The sequence below is a fragment of the Notechis scutatus genome, chromosome 1 (genome assembly GCF_049901735.1).
Source record: "Notechis scutatus isolate UNSWTSFEM ecotype Mainland chromosome 1, rNotScu1.2, whole genome shotgun sequence".
NCBI lineage: Eukaryota > Metazoa > Chordata > Lepidosauria > Squamata > Elapidae > Notechis > Notechis scutatus.
Genome location: NC_142009.1, coordinates 222,747,134 through 222,766,267, shown reverse-complemented (window position 1 = coordinate 222,766,267; position 19,134 = coordinate 222,747,134). Strand labels below are relative to the sequence as shown.

The window sequence follows — 19,134 nt, the reverse complement described above, 5'->3', positions numbered from 1 at the left end:
AGAACATAGTAAACATACTAGACTGAAAATATTGCACCTTGATTCTGTTGAGCTTTCAGAGGTCTATTATCATATGCTAAAACAATAAAGTAATTTCAGTAATCCTCATCGAGCCTACCTTGAAGGACTGGTATTAGTTTTGAAAGTCTGGAATCAAAGCAGAGTTATTTTAAATCTATTTCTTATACTTACTACATTCCCAGATCCCTTTTATCTGCTAATGGTCTTGCACTCCTTTACCAATATTATCTCTGCCTCCCTCTACTCCGGAAGGGTTAGGGGATACTAACACTGTTACAATATAATCCAGTATGGGAGACAGGAATATAGTAAGTATGGAAGATAATATTAAGAAAATGTGGAAGGTTATAATAAAAAGATAGCACAGACAACACAAACATTTCAAGGAGGCTTTATTTGGAAATGATCCACATCATTTCCTGATTTTTTTTTTTTTTTAATGTCGATGTTATGTCTGGAGAAAGTTGCCAGTTCAGATCATGCAATAATTTCTTCTCACCAGGTCTTCACAGTTCCAGATTAATATAGTATACACCTCCTATAGTGGTGATGACCTTGAAGGAGAGGAAAATGAATTATATTGGTACATTAATAATCTTCCTCACCTAATTTTATGGAGAAAAAGAAAGGAAGGAAGGAGAGGGAGGGAGGGAGGGAGGAAAAGGAAGGAAGGAAACTATTCTATCTTCCTATATAATGAAATGTCTGAAATTTCGGACTCCCATTATACATCTTGCCTGCCTGCTTTGTCTTCCTCTTTTTCCTTGCTATTAGTTATTTATAGAATATCCCATCAAGAAACAAAAATACACATTCCCCTATCAAATAAATTAGATTCATTATACATACAAAGTTTATTGGACCCATAATAAACTGAGGGGGCCTAGAAATCAAGGGAGTTAAATGAATTGCTACAAACAGCAAAAGTATAATTAAATATTATAAAAACCTCTCCTACAGCTAGCCAATCTTCAAACGACAGGAAGACCTCAACAGAGATACGGTATCAAGATGGGAGGAACTTAGGATAATTAGGAAGCAGAAGCCTTCATAGGGTGGGGTCAACAAGGTCCAGATAAAGATCATCAAAGCTTGCACATAAAAGAAGTGATACTTCCATCTTGACATTTTTGATCCCCTGCTCAGATACTGCCAGCCTTACCAGGTAGACCAAATAGGAAACATGGCAAATGAGCTATTTTAGTTTCACTGTAGATACTTCCAAGTCTGAAAGTAAATTCTGCCACCAACATCTTGTTCTAGCTATGAGAAGAATGAAGATGACTAAAATAAGGGGCAAAGTTTCTGCAGAATGAAGTGACCCACAGCTGCCTTCCCAGGGCAGAACAGAATTAGTCTCAGAATTAAATTCTGAGAGTCTAAACCAAAGCTAGATTAAAGTGTCAAAGAGGTTTAGTAGAACTACTAGAGTTGTGCTGTAAAAATCAAGACAAGTACTCAACAGCCCCAGAGATACTTTTATCCTTCCCTTAGCTGCTACCTCATGCTTGTCCCAATCTTTGCAAGCTCACATCTGGTAGTCCAAAATGTATCACATCATGATTTTAACAGATCATTTACCTTTAATATTTTTCTTATGTAACTCATGGCATTTAATCTCTATTGCAAAAGTTTTTAAAAACTTTTGCTTAGCAACAGGTTTTTGTTTTGAATGTTTAATAGCAATTTAAAACTGCTTCCATTTTCTGTTTGGTTCCAGTGCTGGATTCCAAAATAGCAGCCAATAATTTGGGAATGCTGCTTATCCCCCAAAAAAGTTCTAGAATCCAGAAGCATCTCAATCACTGTTACAGCTTCTGTTTCTACATCCATCCGCAGCAGCTTTGTCTCTAATATATAGCACTTCTCAATCTAGCCAAGTTGAAAATAAAGTACAATTGCAACTCTTATACTATATAGCACAGATGTATTTGTTATTTACTAGAACAAATACATGATAAGTGCATTTGGCTCAAATCAAAGTAAACATGCACCAATGTGGGGGGAAAAGCATAATTCAATTTCAAGACAACAGATATATGTGCAGCCAAACTTATCCAGTAAAATGGTTGTGAATATGAAACAGCAGCATCTATTCTTTGCTTTCATGAAATTAACACAATGAGGCAATATGAATAGTTCAGAATACTCTACTTTGTTCATATAAAAACACACAAGTGTAAAGCTGCATTATTTTATGAAAAAATGGTTGAAATTTACTAACTAGTGATTCAAGGATAAATCCAGGGCAAATCTTCAAAAGATGATGGGAACAAAGAGTGAAGTGGGTGAAAACTAAGTATTTGTGGTTCAGCCTTAATTCAGTCCAGATAGCACTAGAGATTTTCATTTATATTTTGATTTCATGTGATTTCTTTTTTTAAAAGCAAAACACCTATGTTCATTGTGGTTTAAAAGTTTTTCTATGCATCCATAGTTTGGCAGGCAACTCCTTGGACAACAGAAATGTAGACACATTTTCTAGTATGTATTTATTAGTATGAAATTTTGATGAGAGTGATTATGAATTCTGTAATTCATAATCCTAGCCTATCTATGCCACAATGAGACAATTGAATAGATCAATCCATTTTGTTTCACTGAAATCTGTGAGGATTTTATTTTATATTCTTAGCAAGGAACACTTCTTTCTCTTGTTCAGTCTCTTTTTCTCTCTCCCTCTCCCCATCTTTCTCTTTCTTCATCAACCATCCATCTATTCACACATGTGTAGCACACACAATATTCCTTTCCTTGCTTCCTGCCATCTATCTGCCTAATCCAGCTTTCTCCAACCTGGACGCCCTCCAAATGTATAGATTTCAGCTTCCATAATTCATAACCAGACTGCATCTATGCTCTCTCACTCTCTTTTTTCTCTGATATAAAGAGTGTGCAATAGTTTAAGCTTCATCCATCCTTAATTTGTCAGAAGATTCCAAAGGCTTTGAAAATAATAATACAATTGTCAGTATGTCTTCCTGCTTGCTGGTTCTTCTTCTAATGGATGCAATAATTCATGTGATAACATCAGTATCCAGAGGAGATCTATGACTACCTCATAGAATGAAACATTCTAAAGGATCATTCTGAAAAGAACAGTGGAATTTTTAACTACTGCATTCTATGGCTGAATTATGCATTAACTGTCCTAAAAGTCAGGAATTCTATGAAGGCCACAATTAGCACACATTGCATGCATTTGCATCTATGCCTATTTATTCATAGAGATTATTTCTAGGTTAAAAAATACCTGCTATATTGCAAGGGATTGTTTAGCCTTTAACACCATTCATTTCCATGTGTTTTGCTTTCTAGAAGGATACCCTATACGTTCAGGGAGTGTAACATTATTGTTAAATCATCACCTCCTTTTTTTGTGTGTCGGGGTCCATTTCTTTTTTTCCGGCCTTTCTTTTTCCCACGTGCTTTCCCTTTACGTTTGCCACATTTGTTGCTGCGATGTCTATGATATCGGCGGAATCTTGACATGTTTTTAATCTTACATAGGTGTGGTAGATTTCTGCTCCAGGTGGAGTCAGATAGCTGGCTTAGTTGGTGGTATCAATCTGCCTCTAACTTGTCTTGAAATTTCCTTGTGTCCACAGCACAGCCATTATGACATCTAAGTGACTATCCTTCTGAAGTGCTATGTCATAATGATCATCTCAAGCTCTAGTTCTACAAAAGTGAAGACAGCTCAACAGGGCAGTTAACAAGGGTCTTCAGAAATAATTTAGCCCACTTTGGAGGTACAAGCATCCTATCTTTTGTGTGTCTATATGAGTGGCTGTGATCTGCAGACAAAATCATCTAACCTGCACATTTCACAGAGGATATAATCACAAGGAGAATATCTGCCTGAATGGAGTATCTGTCAATGATGAAGGCAGGGAAAGCCAGGGAGTTTGTTAGACCACTGGAGAGATGACCGTGCAATGCAAGCTCTTCACACACATGCTTTGGCACTAGAGGTATGAATGAAACAAACAAACAAACAACAAACCAAAGCAGGCCACACAAAATTTTGCAGAATATTTCAACTAGATTGTCTTCCAATGGAACAAAACTTGAAACAGCTTAAGTGTTCTGTTGGAAGAAATTCAAAACACTTTAATATTTGAACCACAAGAAATTATAGGGAGAATTGTTGATTTTCAGCTCAGAGTATTTGCATTTGCTTTAATATCCATAATTATAGGTTGATAGGGTTTTAGGGATAGTGAAATACTTGAAGGATGTGAAAGTGATGGGAAATATAACCATAATTTGGAAGCTATTTTATATGGAGAGTTATAGGTTTTTTGAATAAAGATGTGTACAAAACACAAACCTATATACAATAATAATTGAAAACCACCATACCAGATTTATTATTTCAAATGCATGAATTCATTCTCAGTCATGAACTGGGTCTGACAAAATGGAAAAACTGCACTGTATTATTATACACTGTACAAATTTTAATACTGGACTTTAAAAATGATATTCATATATATACCGTGTTTCTCCAACAATACGGCCTCCACCAATAGGAAGCCCCAGCATGATTTATTGGCATAAAATCAAATTAAGCCCCTCCCCCCAAATTAAGGCCCTTTTTAAACATGCGAAATGGGGGGGGAATGGTGGGGGGGCATGCCGTTAGGAAGTACTTTGTTGCATGCCCGGATATGGTGCTGCCTGCGTTGGTGGAGCACTTCATATCGGGAGACCTTCCGCCACCGTTGCTTTCCCTTCTCCCTTGCTGCCGTGGCGTTACAGCAACACCGCGGCATTTGGCGCAGCCACGTGCAGCCAGTCAGGGCTCCTCCCTGCAACTGGAGCCTTGAGGAGACACTTGGCTTCAGGCGCTCCTGTGGCTGCCTTCCCTTTGCCTTCAAAGGTAAAGCGAATTATTTTAAAAACCTCCGCTCATCCCATCAGGGCCACGCCGGAGCCGTGCGAGCTGGGCAGAGCCGGGAAAGCGAGCCGCGGGTGTTTCCTGGTTCTGCCCAGCCCACACGGCTCTGCCGCAGCCCTGGCGGGATGAGCGTAGGTTTTTAAAATAATTCACTTTACCTTCGAAGGCAAAGGGAAGGCGGCGACAGGAGCGCCTGAAGCCAAGTATACCAACAACAAAAGGCAAATCCTCAAGGTGGGCTGGAGGGAGGTGGCTACGTGCCCCCCGGGCTGCTTCAATGCAAGGTCCTGACTGGCAGCATCCTGCCGTTGCCGCCGCGTCCTTTTCGCCGCCGCCTCCCTCTCCGACTGCGAAACTCGTGTGCTTCGCCAAACGCTCCAAGCGAGGCGAGCTCTTTCATACATAGAGAAAGAGGGAAAGATGCCGGCGTGCTCCGAGAGGCTGGCTCTTTTCTCTAGCCGAGGCTGACATCTGACTGAATCTCTATCCCGCTCCTTTATCCTCACGACAGGGTCGGCAGCGACACTCTCCTGTGCAGCCACCTCAACTTGCCAGCCTTGCCCCGCTATGAGACGATACTGTGACAGCCGCTGCTGCCGCACTCCCTTCTCTTTCCTCGCCTCTCCTCCCTTCGCTGGCAGGAGTGTGCGTGCCTGCTGCCACTGCCGCCGCTCCTGAGGCCGTCTGGGGCGGGCAGGTGAGAAAGCAAGCAAGGTGGCTGCGCTGTCTTCTTTTTCCCTCAGCAAAGTGTCGCTGCTTGCCGCCGCCACCGCCACCTGCGATGGGCGAGGAGGCGGCGGAGGCACCCAAAATGTCACCAAGGCATCGAGTGCCTCCCCGCCAGGCCCTCCGCTTATCCTGCCAGGGCCGTGGCAGAGCCGTGCGGGCTGGGCAGAACCAGGAAACACCCGCGGCTTGCTTTCCCGGCTCTGCCCAGCCTGCACGGCTCTGCCACGGCCCTGGAGGCACTTCCTGTCAGCCTCGGCTAGAGAAAAGAGCCAGCCTCTCGGAGCACGCCGGCGTCTTTCCCCCCCACCCTCTCTCTATGTATGAAAGAGCTCGCCTCGCTTGGAGCGTTTGGCGAAGCACACGAGTTTTGCAGTCGGAGAGGGAGGCGGCGGTATTTGTATGTGGGTATTTGTATGTGGATCTTTGGTTATTCGGGTTTTCTCCCACATAAAACTGGAAGTATCCTGGTGACGTTTCGACGAAATCTCATTCGTCATCTTCAGGCTTGTGTCTTCGGCTTTGTGCTTCTCGGAGTAATGTGAGCTTGCAGCTGCTTCTTCCTTTTAACTGCTAGTGGGGGTGTGACTTGATTGGGTGGGGGCTTGGCTGTGTTCTGATTGGGTGGGGGTGTGTTCTCATTGGTTGGGGGTTTGGCTGTGTTTTGATTGGTTGGGGGGTTGGTTGTGTTCTGATTGGCTGGGGGTGTGTTCTGTTCAGGTGGGGGCTTGGTTGTGCTCAGGTTCGTCTTAGCTGCTGGGAGATTTGAGCTGGTGAGCTGTGATCCTGTTGTTTGGCTTTGTGTTTGTGGTCGTGCCACACCTTCATGGTGGGCGTCCGTTCACTTCATGTACGGTGGGTCAGAGGGGTTTGAAGCGGATAGTGATGTAGCTGCGGTACGGCTTCTGGTCCGTGGTCGTGTCTCATCATCTGTGTGGGTGTGAGTCTCCTTTCTACATGGAAGTGTGGTGGTAGCATCTTGTGTGGCCCTCATGGGTGTGGGTCTGGTGTCATTCTTCATGTTAGGCACTCATTTGTTATATATATAGATGGTATTCAGCTTTGTTCAGGTATTTTCCCACATCATTATGGTTGTGCTTTTAAAGTTGTAGCAACGTTTCGGCAGAATCTCATCTGCCATCATCAGTCTTCTGTATTGTGTTCATCTGTGAGTCAGACTTTCACAGCCATTTTTATATATACATATACATACACATACACATACACATACACATACACATACACATACACATACACATACACATACACATACATACATACATACATATATCCTTTCCTTTTATCTCTCTCTTCTTTTCACAAATATTAAGGAGAGACAGAGATATTTCAAATCATCCATAAGTCCCATCATTCATCCCACCATATTTTTGAATGCCTTAATTCATTTGTGTTGACAAGAACATTGCAAGGCAATGTGATTGCAATCTCATGTATTGCTATTGCCTTTTTCTCTTCTTTTGTAAGAAATTAAGTCAACAATTAAGCCTGCATAATTCAGGCCAAATCTGATCAGTTCCTTGTATATAATACTGATAGAACAAGACAGAAGGGGATTTTTCTTGTAAAATTGAGGGAAGTTAGGATATGTACTGCCTGCAATTAAATTTGAAGGAATGCCCATTTTGAGGGAATACAGATCCCACCAGAGCATTCAAAGCAATAAGGGCATTTCTCCACCATTGTGCTCACTCCTCCTCAATGCTGCTGTGCTTTTCTTGTGGCTGAGTGAGGGTCCTCACAGCTACTCTTAGGAGCTTCAGTGGATCAGAAAAGGAAAGGGAAATGGTCCATCCACCTGGCTAGCAAGGGAGCAGACTCACTGGCATTCTACTGTTCATCCCCACCCTCATTTTTTTTGTGGCATTTTCATTTGGGACGAGGAATAAAAGGATGGCCATGAAGCAGGAAAATATACTGCACATGTTTTGAATTATGAACTGTGTTGCACTATAGGTTAATTAAATTAAACAGACATAATGGTCTATTTAAGTGAATATCACTCTGGCCTGGATAGTTTTAAACAGCAACTGGATAAGTTGAGAGAGGACAGATCTGTCAGGGGTTATTAACGTTAAACATTCAAAACTTGAGGGACTCTCTCATCCCACTTGGATTGGTTCATCCCACCTTTGCTGGCAGAGAAGGCATGCTGTGGACCCCATCGGCCAGCGTATTCCAGCTGTTTGGGTCCAGGTGAAGGGCCTTCTCTGTCATTGTGCCTATCCTTTCCAACCTCTTTCCCCCAGAGTGAGGTTGGCTCCAACCCACCTGACCTTCCACAAGAGCTTGGGGCTCCAAATGAGGGGTTTCACACTGGGGGTAGTTGATAGATTAAAAACAAATCCTACTTTCCCCACCCCACTCATCCTACTCCCTCTCCATCTTTTAGTTAGGGCTGAGTAATTGGATCTTTTATAGTATTTTATTTATTTAGTTTTATCTTTTTAATATTGTAAGCTGCTAAGCTGTAGTAAGATGGGCAGACAATTAATTACATACATACATACATACATACATACATACATACATACATACATACATACATACATTTATTTACTTGGATATAATGCCACTCAATACCTGTTCCTACTCCCAAAGACTTCTGGTTGGACATTGTCAGAAAGGTGAGTCTGTATGTGTGTTTCTAATGGTGCGAAGACAAGATGGAGGTCTGTGAAGGCTTAGATTTTGAATGGTATAGCATATTTAAAAGAGTCAGTGGGTAAAGATATAGATTACAAAGGGTTTGGACTGTCTTCTGGTGCCATTGGTACTGGAATTGGGCTTTACAAATATTACCTTCAGTAATAATGGAGGTTGGAATTATAAGAAGGGTGGGAGGTCAAACACAGAGAGTGGGTCCAGAGGTGGTATTCAGTAGGTTCTGACCAGTTCTGGAGAACCAGTAGTGGAAATTTTGAGTAGTTCGGAGAACCAGCAAATACCACCTCAGACTGAAGATTTTAGAGTATCCTTCCCCTGCCACGCCCACCAAGCCACGCCCACAGAATTGGTAATTGAAAAAATTTGAATCCCACCACTGAGTGGATCCATCATGCTCAGCCCTGTCACATTTCTATGCGTCTCTGTCTCTCATAGTCTGCAGAAAGTCTGAAGACACCTTATCAGTGCAATTGGCTTCAAGAGGCTGTTGTGAAGACAATGCGGAACACAGAGAAAAGGTGGGAAAGCAGTTTATATAAATGAAATTATATGGTATAGTTGAAAATACTCAACCAATATGCATGACTCACAGACCAGAGGGAATCTGTAGGCCATCTATAGTTCAATCTGCTGGTCAAAGCAGGAAAACCAGACTGGAAAATCTCCAAGGTTCCTTCAAAATAAATCTTGAGCTAAAGCTCTGCAGAGAGAAAAACAAAAATCACATAAGAGTGTAGGATTATTCCGAGGCCAGTGCAGCTTCGCTTTCTGTCATCACCGTGCATGACGCAGCACAAGCCCACTGTTCATGTGTCACAGGACTGATTGGCTTTGACTGCAGTCTACAGCCCAGTCTCAGAATGTGCTCTACCATATATAATGAGACAAAGTTCCAGATACTCTGTGTCGAATGGTAGACATAATCTGTAGATTAGTGAAGGTTGCTATTTTAATTGGTAAGGAGTATAAGCCCTTGCTTCTTTCCTCGAGAGCCAAAGTATTACTGTAATGTGGAATGGAATAAAATATTTTAAATGGCAATTCTTTGTCATAGTAAGGGGAAGCATCTATTACTTAAAATAAGTTACGTTTCCTCTGACTTATCAAACAACGTTCATATTAGAGGTTGGGAAAACGAACACCTGCATGTCCCATGAACCCTTCGCAACCAGATCCATCCCCCTCTGTGCATAAAAAGGCGTCATGTGAGTGGAGGTGTGCTGGGAATTGTTAAAGGCAAACTCCGCCAAAGGGAGGTAGGTCACCCAATCGTTCTGTCGATGGTTGACAAAACATCTTAGATATTGGGCGAGGATGCCAATTACTTTCTCAGTCCCGCCATCGGTTTCCGGATGGTGCGCCGACGCCAAACACACCTGTGCCTGTAATGCAGTCATGAGACTCTTCCAGAATTGAGCGCTAAACTGGACACCGCGATCCAAAACTACCCTGTCCGGTAGGCCATGCAAACGGAATACATGTTGCAGAAATAACTGGGCAGTAGTACGAGCCGATGGTAACTTCCGACAGGGGATAAAGTGGGCCATCTTGGTTATCATATCAACCACCACGAGTACCATCGTATAATCCGACGAAGAGGGCAAGTGTGTTAAAAAGTCCATGGAGATTGCCCCCATGGTCGGTCTGGAGTCGGCAGTGGTTGAAGGAGACCAGGAGGCGCACCCGACGTGGCTTTCACTTGCCGGCATGGTACACAGGAGGCGACGTAGGCGAAGACATCATGCCGGACTCGAGGCCACCAAAAAGTCCATGTAACCAGATGAAGGGTTTTAAAGAACCCAAAATGGCCAGCAGCTGGGTTGTCATGACATTGAGTCATGTGAGGGCTCTAAGTGTCCTGGTGGGCACGTACAATCAGCCCCGATGTCATAGTAAGCCCTCCTCCAGAGTCCATGGGGAGTCAGGTCCAATTTCCCCCATTCTCTGCTGCGACCAAGCGTCTAAGCGCTGCGCCTCTCGTACCCAAGCCCTCAAATCCACCGGTTCCTGGATAACGGCCAAAGATTCCGGTGGCAGCACCGTACATGGAGGAAGAGAGTCCTCGGGACAAAGATACTCAGGTTTACGGGACAGGGCATCAGCTCTCCGATTTTGACCACTGGGAATGTAAGTGACCGAAAAGTTGAACCTGGCAAAAAACACCGGATCTGTCGTTGGTTCAACTTCCTAGCAGTGGTCAAGTGCTCCAGATTACGATGATCCGTCCGAACCTCCACCTTGTGCCAAGCCCCCTCAAGGTGATGTCGCCAGGTCTCAAACGCAGCCTTGATGGCCAGCAACTCTTTTTCCCAGATTGTATAGTTGCGCTCGGAAGTAGTAAGTTTCCGTGAATAGTATGCACATGGAAAAAGAGGTGCGCCATCCGCTGGGGCTTGTAACAACACCACCCCAATAGCCACGTTGGATGCATCCGTCTCTACCACAAACGGACGATGGGGATCAGGATGGCTCAAGATCGGTTTTGCAACGAAGGCCTTCTTGATGGCTTCAAAGGCCTGTTGCTGCGGGGCCCCCCACTGGAACGGGACCTTCTTGCGAAGGAGCTGGGTGATGGGATCCGTCAACTTGGCAAAACCCGGGATGAAGGACCTGTAATAATTTGCGAACCCCAAGAGACGTTGCATGTCTTTCACTCGACGAGGGGGTTCCCAATTACACAAAGCCTCTACTTTCCGCGGGTCCATGGCAATTCCTTCGTGAGAGATGATATGCCCCAAGAACTCTATGGAAGTCTGGAAAAAGAGGCATTTCTCCAGCTTCGCATAGAGTTTATGCTCCCGAAGACATTGTAATACCTGGCGAACTTGGTGAAGGTGGCTTTCTCTGGACCTCGAATAAATCAAAATGTCGTTCAGGTACACCACCACGAACCGATCAAGCATGTCCCGTAATATATCGTTCATCAAATGCTGGAAAACCACGGGGGCATTGGTCAACCCAAATGGCATTACGGTGTATTCAAAGTGGCCATAATGGGTACCAAATGCCTTCTTCCATTCGTCCCCCTTGCGCATCCGCACTAGGTTGTAGGCCCCTCGAAGATCGAGCTTGGTGAAAATAGTGGCCTCCCGCAACCGCTCCATCAACTCTGGAATGAGTGGCAAGGGATAACTATTCCTCACCATAATGGCATTCAACCGGCGGTAGTCACAACACAAACACAAATCTCCCGTCTTCTTTTTAACGAAAAGGACGGGAGCAGAAAGAGGAGACGACGACGGCTGGATAAAGCCCCGGGCCAAGTTCTTTTCCAAAAAATCACGAAGAGCGGCCAATTCGGGCTGAGACATAGAATACAAGCGACCTTTGGGTAGTGGGACATCGGGCAGAAGGTCCACGGGACAGTCATAGGGTCAATGCGGGGGTAACCGATCCGCCTCCTTCTCGCTAAAAACATCGGAGAAGTCAGATAGTTCAGGAGGCACGGAGACGGCGGGGGCGGCGATGTCCTGGCCAGCACAGGTGTGTCTTAGATGGTCCACACACTGGAGACTTGGGAATGAAACGGCGTTCTGCGCCCATGCCACCCGAGGATCGTGTAACCGTAGCCAGGCCATTCTGAGAACCAAGGGGAGATGGAGGTCCGATGTGATGTAAAAACTAATCGCCTCCTCATGGTCCCCAATGACCAGGCGTAACGGCTGAGTAGCAAAACAAATAGGCCCAGCCCGCAGTTCCACCCATCAATCGTTTCCACCTTAATGGGAGGCTCCACCGCAACCAAGGGAATGTCAAAATGTGTTGCAAAAGCCCGGTCCATAAAATTGGTCGTAGCTCCCAAATCCACCAATGCAATTGCAGGAATCCCCTCCGACCAGGACTGCAAGAAGACCCGCGTGTCTAAAAGTAAATGTCGAGGGGGACCAGAGTTCACCTCCTCTACTTCGGGCAATTGGTTAAGACGTGCCCGACCTAGGGTTTCCCCGAGGTCGGGCCTGCCCCGTTTCCCAACTGTACAAGGTTAGATTCGGGCACTGGCTTGCGCACCCCCCACCGTTTACCGGGACAGGAATTCGCAAAATGCCCAGGCCCCCCACAATACAGGCATAAGCCTCCTTGAAGTCTCCGAGTACGTTCTTGGGCCGTCAAACGAGGTCAGACCGCACCCAACTCCATCGGCTCCTTGGCCCTGGCCACAGCACTGTGGGAGACCTGTGGTGCTGATTGTACAGGATGCTACGGTCTTGGAGTGAATTGCTGCTCCGGAACTGGGTGTCTAGTCTTGAGCCGTTGAAGCCGGGTGTCAATACGCAAACATTGCACCACCAGAGCATCAAGGGTCAGGGCCGGCTCCACATGCACCAACTCGTCTTGTATATCCTCTGCCAGACCATCTTGGAAAGCGTCCATTTGAGCTGCCTCATTCCACACAGAGTCCATACAGAGCAGACGAAACTCTGAAATGAACTCCTGCAAGGGGTGTTTTCCCTGGCAAAGTTCCTTTAAGCGTCTGGCAGCGGTCTGAGCTTTTACGGGGTCCTCATACATCGAGCGTAGATGGTGCCAAAAGCCCTGATAGTCAGTTAGTAAGGGACTATTTTGCACCAATAAAGGAGTGGCCCACCTAGCAGCCGAACCTGACAAAAGACTGATAACAAACCCCACCCAAGCCCGGTCATCAGGGAAATCTTCTGGCCGCAGAGACATAAATAATTGACACTGCCCTATGAAAGCCAGGAACATTTCAGGCTGTCCAGAGAATTTATCCGGCACAGCTACCGGGCATTTCCTACGTGGAGGGGCAGGAGGAGCAGCAGGAGCTTGCAGCAACGTAAGTTGGTTAACCAGTTGGGTGACTTGTTGCTGGAAAACCTGGTTATCATGCAGAAGTTGATTAATCTGCTGCTGCTGCTGTTGGTTATCCATCTTGGTCAGAAGATGGTGTTGCGGTTCGGGTCAAAAATGTTCTGTCTCACCTGTAGCCACAAGGTGAGAGTCTAAATTTCCAAAGGAAAATACACAAACAGACAGGAACAGGAACGACAGAGTTAACTTCCTTTGGCTGAATCCGTCCTTGGCAGTTTTCCAGAAGCTGCCTGCCAAGTCCGATAACAGCAGAACCATAAATCAGAGGCGAACCCACACAGATAATTTGTCCAAACTGCTAACTCAAATAAACAAGTTGACCTGAACAGGGATTCAGAGCTAACACGCCCCCTTATATTCCCTGAGGGGCGTGTCAGTCTCTTTTCTCAGTCCCTGATTTGACATTTCCTTTTACGTTGTATTTCATGTTTCTGCCTGCGTCTTTGCCTTGCATCAGACCAGCATTTCTCGGCTTGATCATCACAAAATCTCCAGAACCGCAAAGCCTACAAACTTGAAATCTGGCAGATATGTTCCTCTTGGCTTCTATGTGCTCACTAAGAAAGGATTTTTCAAAATGACCATCAGAGCATTAATATTTTGTATATTATTATTAACACGCTCTGATGCTAAGTAGTTCTACTCCCTCTCCCCACCTGAAAAGAAATCTGTTCCAAATGCAAAACACAAGCAGAAGAGAGGAGTTTCAGTTTCAGCTTTAGTTTCACAGTACCAAATGGCTTTAGTACAGAACAGTTGAGCTAAGCCATGCCCAGGCTCCTTGCTGTCTCCTTCTTGCTCACACAGCAAATACTGTTTCAGTTTCCAAACAGCCCTCAACTCTCTCACACACTGACAGGATGCTAGCCAGATGAATACTGGTGGATGCTGGTAGGCAGAGACAGATTCCCCCCTCCCTTATTTTCCTCCCCAAAGCTAAGCCCGACCACATAGTTTCGTAGAGAAGCATGGGTATTGAGCTAGTTTGTCTATATACGGAAAGGATGTTGAAACTTTGCTTAAAAATCTAACAAAGTACCTACATCACCTACATTCTCTACAAAATTTGAAAGGATGTGATTCAGGATATTGAATCATTTGCAATGTTTAGCCTGAACTTTGAATCAAATTATTCATTTGGAGCTTCACACAGTTCAACTAATTAATTACATTTTCCTTTGCAGAGTTGTTTACAGCATGAAGCACCTATTCCATTGAAGCAGAGTTGTTAATTTGAGTTTCTGGCAACCTCTCCCCAGGTTGCTAAGGGACCATGAGCATCACACTTGATTTTAGATAAATAGAAATTTTATTTTTAGACAGTTCATGCAATATTGACTAGATTACATCAGAGGAAAAGGAAAGACATCAGCAATATGTGAGGATAAGGAGTTCAGTCCTATTTTTATCTGGGAGAGCTAACTTTACTACTTCCTCATGTTGGCCACGTTATCAAGATGACCTCTACAAGCCAATGCAGCCAGCGTTTTTTTTTTCTTTCTTATCATTCTTATCACAAAGAAATCCATCTTGCTGATGGCTGTGGAATATATAAGCGCATAAATAAAAAAGATCCTGCACTCATACAGCTTAATGCAAAATTCTTCACGATACATATTTGTAATTAATTGGATTTTATTCTCCTACAAAGGTTTAGGAGTTGTCATTGTATTTATGAGTTCCAACACTAATAAATAACATAGTATTGATTTGTTGATTTGAAGTTGTAGGACCCAATATATTTTCATGGTGCAAAAATTGAATAGTGTATATAAATAAAAATTACAACTCTCAAACCATGAGCTGCAAAAATCAGATGGAAGCAAATAGAAAATAATTAACTCATTACTGTAATCTAGCCTTTCAGATTTTTTTAGCCCATAGATGAAAACTCTACTAAAACTGGCAGGGAATTGTAATATATCTCCAGCTGATTTACTAGAGTGGAATTTGATAAAGCCAAATCTTGGTGTGAAGTTACAGCTTTTTAAAAGGAATCAGCTTTGTACCATGATTTGATATGTAGGTTGTGAAAGCAGTGAGTTGTAAAGAGGAGTCTTAAACTCACAGTATCTTAAAATAGTGTCAAAATTTCCCATGCATCTGAAAAACCAAGGAAGCAGGAATCAGATTTCAGGAAGATATTATTGTTAGTCTAGGGTAAAAACAGAAGCTTGAAAACTGTAAAATAAGTTCCAATGTTCTTGGCGTTAATTAAAGTGGGATTTCTTTAAAACCATTTTTCCCACAGCCTCTCACATCTAGACATTTATTTAAACAATTACTGAGTAATTGATTTTGTATAGGTTCTGATTGATGCTGCAAATTACATTTGTGATAGCTGCCAACGTTTGTACAGGAATTTCTAAGAACCTTTGCTTTTAAGTAAGGTCCTTGAGGGTGATTCTAGGTCTTCATCTTAGACTCATTCCTAATTGTATGGCTCACCTTCTCGCTTCAGATTTCTCCCCTAGAATTGCCAAAGGCCCTTCTCTAAGTCAGTTGAAGCAGCTGAGCCTGTGAAGGTGTTAAGTGCTTGGAAAGGATTACAAGTCTTGTCCATATATTCAGTCTCTTGAATTAGCACTTAGTTGCCCTTAATTGCAGAGGCGGTATTTAGCAGGTTCTGACCAGTTCTGGAGAACCGGTAGCAGAAATTTTGAGTAGTTTGGACAACCAGCAAATACCATCTCTGACTGAAGATTTTACAGCATCCTTCCCCTGCCATGCCCACCAAGCCATGCGCCCACAGAACTGGTAGTAAAAAAAAATTGAATCCCACCACTGCTAAATTGCAGTGGGAAAAAAGCTGTCCTGTCACCATGCCATGTCAGAGAAAGGTTCAGCTGCCAATTGAGTTAGTTTCTACATGTAGGATAAGAGAAAGGCACCCAGACCTAGCTAGATGTTTACATTGGAATCAAGTCAATGGTTTTAGAAACATTGACATTGTCTTGACATCTGCCCTCCAGTTATAGCTCAAATGTATTTTGTTGTTTTGTTTTTAATTTGTCCAGTGACATCTTTTCAACAAGACCCCTAGCATTTGGAGGCTTATGGCCACACCTGGCACTTCATATGTTTATTTATAGCTTTGATAACTCCACCTAATTAGAAGACCTAAGCAACTTATAGCAGATACACACATACACACATGAAAACCAGTATATGAACCCTAAATACATCCCACAGAATGGATGCCTCTAGCGGTCAACTAAAGTTAGCATAGATGAAATAAGGCTGTTTTAGTGGTGTTCTGAAATACTATAAGAATTGGGACTATGAAAATGTCTGGTGGTAGGGAGATCCAAATGGTGAAAGAGACAACAGAAAAAGCCTACTTTTTCACCCATGTTCCATGATCTGTTGCTACTTTTGGTGATGGTGGTGATAAAGAATTCTTAGTAGCCTTCTTGAGATGTTCTTACCAGATGGCCCATATTGGACAGGAGTCATTCTTGGAATTTAATATTGGAGTCTGGTGCCTCATTTTGCACTATACGAGGTTCCAAGTTAATTAATTGTATATTTTAAAATACATTCTATGTAAATTCACTTTTCTAAACTATATACCAAAAAAGCCAACTTCAAGAGAATAAGTATGGAGAAGCTATTTTGAAGTCATTCTGGAATTTTATACTCAGTCACCAAGTCATTTGATTGTTTTTGTTTTAATTCAATGAACAATGAATTGCTTCACCACCATGCTTCATAATTGCCTTGCGGGTTGTGGTTGAATACTTTATAAAATTTCATGAGAAGAGCCGATACAAATTTAGTCCTATACAAGGTGACTCCAGTTGATATTTTCTGCATGAATTTCATTACATTTTGTGCAAATCATACACCATCCAGATGAGCCCACACACATTGGAATCTGTTTCCTAGCAAGCACAGAGCTTTCTCATTTGCAAAACAAACCCACAAATTCAATTATAAAGATTTAAAAAAATAAAACATGATTATTACTCAACTAATACCAGCTGCTTTAAAAAAAACAAAAAAAACAAAAATATCCTGCCCAAATCTGGCAACTTCCAAATGTGTTGGACTTCAACTCCTAAAATTTTCAACCAATGATGGCTCTACATTTGGGGAATGGCTACCCTGCTCATTAGGAAGACATCTGGGTGAGGAAATTTGTTCTAAACATTCAGATTTGAAAGCACATGGCTCTAGGCAACCAAGAGATCAAATGCACTATTATTCAAGGAAAAGGCCCCATCTATTTATGACACCTAATGAGCTATCTGCTGCTTTTTCAATCTTTCTAAAAATGAATGCCAATTTATAAAGTTCTTAGAGAGAGAAAATAAAAAGATAATATCGAAAGACTGCATACATTTTGGAATCCAAGCTAGCCATATCATTTGATAGGAGGAGCAGCATGAGTCAAGTGTAAAGCATAAGATGACAAATTATGAAAACAAGAGCCCATTTGTCAATCATTAACAATTTATTATATTCTATTGTTGCATTTATCTTACTGACTATTATTCTGGCATTTCCAAAGTCAATATTTGTCCATCCTGTAGGGCCATTAAAACACTCTCATTCTAGCTCCACTAATACTATAATCTTATAACAATATTTTTATTATCATGGGTTTATCTGCCTTGTCTTGGGCTGCTTTGCTAATGTGGTATGATTCCAGACAGGAGCCCTTCTTTTCTGGTCATCATTTTAAGGTGAAGGCACACAGTAGTAGATATAAATAAATAGCCAAATAAAATTAAATAAAATATTTTAGAAGGAAGACACTAGAAACCATTTTGGTTTCATAAATGTACCAATGTCTTCACATTAAGATAACAAACATTCCATTCCAGCAGAATTTTGGGCTGCATTCAAAATGCCAGCCTGCTGATATGGCACACTTTCCTCTCTTTTTTGTGGACTATGACCAAAAGTAACACTGTAACAGAGAAGATAAAGCATGTCTCACTGCTTAACCTGCTGTGAGAGAGCAACTGAACAATTTGTGAAATAATATCTTCCATTGGGTCAATAGTTCATTTGCAAAGGAGCAACCTTCTGAACTCACACAATCTGAGTTTGTGTAATCTCAATTTTATTCAGAGCCCAAATAAAATAGAAACCATCCTATATACGCCCTGTTAAGGGTTGATCTGTGCTGTTGCAATAAAGAGGAGAAAGCTCTTAATCCTTCTGACAGCCTGATGCTTTTAACAGGCATTAGGATGCTTTCAGAAATAGTGGTCTGTTGATTTTTTTTTTACCTGCACTTTTTCGTTATACATACTTCTTCTGATTCGTGGAAAAGAAACGGCTTTTGAATTGTTTTCCCTAAGAGCAAGAATATACTCTTGAGATTCTTGTGGGTAGGCAAACAAACCAAGTTAAATTATTTAGATAATTTTAGATATATGCTTACACTACGAATCTCCAATATATGGTAGCCTGTCAATTACATTGGAGGAGGAGGTGTCTCTGTAATTTAATAGTAACTTCCTTTAATGTTGCAGATTTGACATGCAAAATCAAGTAAAATTAGCAACTTGAAAACCATTCTGCTGTTAAATGTTCATTTTTAGTCCTTAGGATTTTGTATTGTCACCTTTTTAATTACAGTGTATGAAATACAAAACAGAAAAACATTATATTTTTAACTGGCACAAGTTCTGTGAAATGAATGAGTACCTACTTTCACTTAAACAGGAAGCAGGATGGATTTCTCACAAGCATACTATGCCAGACTGGCTTTTTAATATAATTATTTATTTTTCCTCTTTTATTATTTTTTATAAATAACTCAAGATAGCAAACAGATTTAATACTCCTTTCCTTCCAATTTTCCCCAGAACAACCTGTGAGGTGGGTTGGGCTGACAGAGAATGACTAGCTGGCTCTCATGCCTAAAGCAAAACTAGAACTCACAATGTCCTAGTTTCTAGCCTGGTGCCTTAATCACTAGTCTAAAACCAATAGATCCTTTAGAAATCTCCCTAGAT

The 19,134-nt window shown here is 42.4% G+C and overlaps 1 long non-coding RNA gene across 5 annotated transcripts in view; it reads right to left on the bottom strand.

The window, feature by feature from the left end:
* LOC148133198 (uncharacterized) overlaps positions 1-19,134 on the bottom strand; it is a 187,918-nt gene that overhangs the window by 80,899 nt on the left and 87,885 nt on the right. For 2 of the 5 annotated variants that reach the window (XR_015746575.1, XR_015746576.1), the window contains 2 exons: positions 8,926-9,035; positions 418-575 (listed from right to left, as the gene is read on the bottom strand). This is a non-coding gene — a long non-coding RNA (uncharacterized LOC148133198). Of the gene's footprint in view, positions 1-417; positions 576-8,925; positions 9,036-19,134 lie in introns of those variants that run through there. The other 3 variants (XR_015746574.1, XR_015746577.1, XR_015746578.1) reach the window with 2 other exon arrangements.